Genomic DNA, 5,941 nt, shown 5'->3' with positions numbered 1-5,941 from the left:
TTTTATAGAAGAAAAAAAACATAAAAGATAAAAAGAGAAACATGGTATTTTTGCTAGTTTGAGATAAAGACAGCTACACAGGGAGATTCTTTGTGTTGCTTCCATGTATATATGTTTTACAACCCCAATTGGTTCATCTCTTCCAGTCCTTTTCACTACTCCCTAGTCCCTTTCCTATGGTGGCCCCGGCCTGTTCAAGATTTCTACATTCATTCCTGTACAGTAAGCACATCAACCACACTCAAGTTTTTAGTTTCTTTCCCTTGCCATATCCCTCCTGTGCACAACCTCCCCTTAGTGTGACCCATGTTCCATAATATTGCTGCATTTGTTTTAGGTCTATAATTGTTTTAGGTCTATAATGAGGGAGAAAATGTGGCTTTTGGCCTTCTAAGCCTGACTAACTTCACTTAAGATGATGTTCTCCAGTTCCATCCATTTACATGTGAATGACAAAATTTCACTCTTCTTTGTGGCTGAGTAAAATTCCATTGTGAATAAATACCTCATTTTCTTAATCCATTTGCCAGTAGTGGGATATCTTGGATGTTTCTATAGCTTAGCTATTGTGAGTAGTGCTGCAATAAACATGAGTATGCAGGTGCCTCTGGAGTAACCTGAGTCACATTCCTTTGGGTATATCCCTAGGAGTGGTATTTCTGGATCATATGGCAGATCAATTAGTTTTTTAAGGAGCCTCCATATTGTTTTCCACAGTGGTTGTATAATTTACATTCCCTTTTTCCCCACATCCTCACCAACATTTGTTGTTGGTGGTGTTCTTGATAGTAGCTATTCTAACAGGAGTGAGGTGGAATCTTTGTGTGATTTTGACTTGCATTTCCTTTATGGCCAGGGATGGTGAGCACTTTTTCATATGCTTTTTAGCCATTTGGACTACTTCCTTTGAAAAAGTTCTGTTCAGTTCATTTGCCCATTTCTTTATTGGGTCATTGATTTTTCAGGGAGTTTAGTTTTTCTAGGTCCCTGTATATTCTGGTTATCATCTCTTGTCTGATGCATAGTTAGCAAAGACTTTGGAGAACATCATCTTAAGTTAGCCAGAAAGCCAAAGGCCACATGTTTTCTCTCATATGTGAAATATATACCCAATACAAGTATAAGCAATATTATGAAAAACAGGTCACAGTAAGGGGAGGTCACTACTGAGGAGATGGAAGGTAAAAGAAGGAAGTTAAGAAGGTGAGTATGGTTGATGTACTTTCTATACAAGAATGAATAGAGAATTTTTAAATCTGTTGAAATTACCATAAGAAGGGCACTAAGGAAGAAAGGAAAAAAATAGAGGGATGAACCATACATATATGCATGGAAATGTCACAATGAAACTCCCTGTATATATCTTAAACAAACAAAAATGTCTTTTTTCAAAAATGGAGAACAGGAAGATAAAACAGATTCTGTCCGGGAGTTGGTACCAGTAGGATGGAGGAGGATCTAAGGAAAGAGTGTTGGGGGGTGAATATGGTAGAAATATGTATTCATCTATGACAATGAAAAAATGAGAACTGTTGAAACTATACCAGGAAAGAGGAGAATGATGGAAAGGGTGAATTTAACTATGATATATTGTAAGAACTTTTGTAAGTGTCACAGATTTATCCACAGTACAACAATGATAATGAAAGAAACAAATAAAACCCACAAAAGATAATTAACTCAAAAAAAGAAGAAAGAAAGGAAATAAACAACCATGCTGACAAAATGAGGAACAAAAGGAACCCTTATACACCATGGTAGCAAAGTAATGTGACCACTATGGAAATCAGTATGGACATTCACCAAAATACTAGCTGGGCACTGGTGGTACATGCCTGTAATCCTAGCTACTCAGGAGATAGAGATCAGGAGGATGGCAGTTCGAAGCCAGCTGGGGCAAATAGTTTACAAGATGCTATCTTAAAAAAACCCATCACAAAAAAGGGCTGGTGGAGTGGCTCAAGGTGTAGGCCCTGAGTTCAAACCCCAGTACCACACATACATACACAAAAGAAAAAAAAAAAACTAAAAATAGACCTACCTTATGACTCTACTATACCACTCCTGGGCATATATCCAAAGCAGTATAACTCAACATACAAAAGAGATACCTGACTACCTATGTTTACCATAGTACTATTCACAATAGCCAAGCTTTGGAATCAGCTTAGGTGCTCAACAACCAATGAATGGATGAAGAAAACGGGGTATATATGCACAATGGAGTATTATTCAGCCATAAAGAAAAATGAAATTAAGTCATTTACAGTAAAAATGGATGGAGTTGAAGATTGTCATGTTGAGTGGGATAAACCAAGGTCAAAAAGTCAAATATCACATTTTCTTGCTTATATGTGGAACCTAGACCTAAAAATCATGACAACAACGATGATGATGATAATGATGAAGATTATGACCACAACAGGACATAAGTGTAAAAGGGGTATGGTGTGGGAGATTTCTGAGAGGGGCAGGGGAAAAGGAAATGTACTGGGGGATGAAGAGGAATGAAGTATGTTTTATATATGTATATGAAACCCACCAAATATTGTTTGAAAAAGAGGAGGTTAAGGAAATATAATAGGCAGGATGAACTTGTAGAAAGTACACTGCACACATCTATGGAATCATCACAGTGAAACCCCCTTGTACTGTTAATGTATGCTAACTTAAAAATAAAAAACTCTCTTTCTTGGATCTTCTTGACATTGTTCAAGTTGCTCCTTTTCTATCATAATCAACTTCTAATCTCTGTCCATCTCTCTCTCTCTCTCTCTCTCTCTCTCTCTCTCTCTTTCTCTCTCAGTACTGGCATTTGAACTCAGGGCCTCCCACTTGCTAGGATGGCACTCTATTACTTGAGCTACTTCACCAGCCCTCTGTCCACCTCTTAAATTAGAGTACTGTACACAATTATTTTCTAGGATATTATCTCTTTCAATTTACATACATATTCCTAGGGGAAACTCCTCATACTGCCACATCTTTACATATTATATGTAATTTGGTGAATACCAAGTCTATGGTCGAAGACAGATTTCTCTTTTGAGTTTTATTTTCAGCCCACTCCACACTCCCAAATATGTTTCTGTTCTGTGTTTTCCACCTGAATCCTCCAGGGCATTGTCCTTGATCCTGCTCCTCCTGCCCCCTACCCACATTTGACCAATCCTTACCAACTCCTCTTCATCCAGCTCCTAAATCTCTCTCAAATCTGTTCATTAGTTCCCCTACATCTTGACCTGCTCTTCTTTCCAGTCCTGAATATCAATTTTAAATTGATTAGGTGGAGGTGAGGAAGGTAGGTATCAACATGAATGTTTGTATGTTGGCGGGGGGCAGTTGTAACAGGGAGCCTCAGAGTCAGAGTGGGATGAGAACATCAGAGATTACTGGAATGAAAGGGAGGAAGCTAGAATGAACCCTGAGGCATTAGATTAGGAACTGGAAGTACAGGTGTGAACTCACCTGTACATATTCAGATATATACAGAAATGAATGTAAATGTAATGTTTATACCTACGGACATGTGTATGTGTAGACTTCTACCACTACTGACTGAAAGAGCTTGGAAGCATGATGTAGACACCTTTGTTTACGGAAATACACCTTGATGTGCTCAATGATGGTGGAACATTAGATAAGTAACTTATTCTCTAATAGTTCAGAGACAAAGATCTTTTATATGATATTTGGAACTTTACTGTATGTTTGATAAGGTTTCAAGATAATATATACTTATTCTAGATAAAAAGCACACATATACAAACATCCCATTTCTATCAGTAATTCACAGACTCAATAAGCAGAAAGTCAGTAAGGATATAGTTGAACTGAATAGTACCATTGATCAACTGGATCTAATTAACATTTATAGACTACTGGAAGAATCCAGTAGTCTATATTTTTCTGGGCCAGAAAAATATATCCTAACAATTTTAAAAATAGTAATCATGAAATTATGCTTTCAGACCACATTAGAATTAAACTAGAAGTCAATAACAGAATGACAGTTGGAAAATCTCCAAATATCTGGAAGTTAACATACTTTTAAAGTAACAAAAAATTACCATGAGAAATTTTAAATAATTTTGAACTAATTGAAAATGAAAATATCAAAATGTATGGAATGTACCAAAAACAGGGCTTAGAGGGGAATTTATAGTATTGAATGTATACATTAGAAAAGAAGATAGATCTAAACTCAATACCCTAAGCTTCTACTTTGGGAAAGTAGAAAAAGAAGAGAAAATTAAATTCAAAATAAACAATGAAAGAAATTCAAAAATAGAGCATATATCAATGAAATTGGAAAAAAAGAAATAGAGAATCAATCAAAATGCTGTTTCTTTGAAAATATCTATAAAATTGATAGACCTCTAACTAGGCTAACTTAAAAATAAAAGGATTAAAGAGATAAATTACCACTGTCAGATATAAATGATGGGATGGTCTACTGATCCCACACATTAAAAGTCTGTTAAAGTAATATGGAAAACTTTAAAAGTTGATAATTTAGGTGAAGTGTGAATGTGTCAATTCTACAAAAGACACAGAATACCAAGTCACAGAGAAATATGTAAACTGAAAAGACTTAAATCTATTAAAGAAATTAATAACTTTCTAAACCAAAAAGGTCCAGTTCCAAATGGTTTCACTGATGAATTCTACCAGAAACTTAAAATTTGTGCCGTTCTCTACAATATGTTTCAGAAAAGAGAAGCAAAGTCTCCCTATTTCCCTTTATGAGGCCAGTATTACTCTAATATTAAAACCAGACAAAATTATAGACCAATTACTTTTACGAACATTGATCCAAAATCTACCATCAAAACATTCACAAGTTGAATACAACACCATGTAAAAAGAATGTACCACAATTAAGTGGTGTAATATCCCAAGGTTGTTTCAATATTCAAACTCCATCCATCAACAAGTAAAAGAAGAAAAATTACATAGTGGCATCACTATGGATGCAGAAAAAGCATTTTATCAGGTCTAACAATCATGATTAAAAAAAATACTCAGCAAACTAGGAAATACAGGAGAACTTTCCCAAAGACCACCTATGAAACTCCTATGGATAATATCAGACTTAATAGCAAGAAACTAAATGCTTTCCCCTAGAACTGGAAACAATTTACCACTCCTAGGCAGCATCAATCACACTGAAAATTTCATCTAATACAAGACAAGAAAAGGAAGGTATACAGATTGGGAAGGAAAAAATAAAACTGCCTTTGTTTGCAGATGATGTGATCGTCTAGGTAGAAAATTGCAAAGAATCAACAAGAAAAACTCTCCTGGAATTAATAAGCAATTACAGTAAGGATAAAAATTTAATGTGCAAAAGTTGATTATTTTCCTGTATGCCAGCAATTAACAATTGGAATTTAGAAGTAAAAACACAATATCATTTATATTCATTCTCCAAAAGTAAAATACTAAGGTACGAATCTAACAAGATATATACAAGGTCTGTATGAGGAAAATCATAGAATCTAGACAAAAGATTCAAAGAAGATATAAATGAAGACATTTGTATGTTTATGGATAGGAAAACTCAATATTGTCAAAATGTTAGTTCTTCCCAACTTGATCTATAGGTTCAATGCAGTGTCAATCAAAATCCCAGCAAGTTATTTTGTGGATATTGACTAAGCAATTCAAAAGTTTACATGGAAAGGCAAGACACAGAATAGCCAACACAATACTAGTGAGAAGTCAGAGCATTGCCACTGCTTGACTGTAAGATTTACTATTCAATAATCAAACAGTGTGGTACTAGTGAAATGGATCCAAAGAGCAGATTACAGAGCCCAGAAACAGAATCACACAAATATAATCATCTGATCTTTGACAAGCAAGCAGGCAAATTTAATTGAAAAGGTTGAACTTTCAATAAATAGGAGGGAACAACAGGACATCTAGCAAAAAAAAA

Source organism: Castor canadensis, chromosome 14 (assembly GCF_047511655.1).
Source record: "Castor canadensis chromosome 14, mCasCan1.hap1v2, whole genome shotgun sequence".
In the NCBI taxonomy this organism is placed as follows: Eukaryota; Metazoa; Chordata; class Mammalia; order Rodentia; family Castoridae; genus Castor; species Castor canadensis.
Note: the sequence above shows the minus strand (reverse complement) of the source record.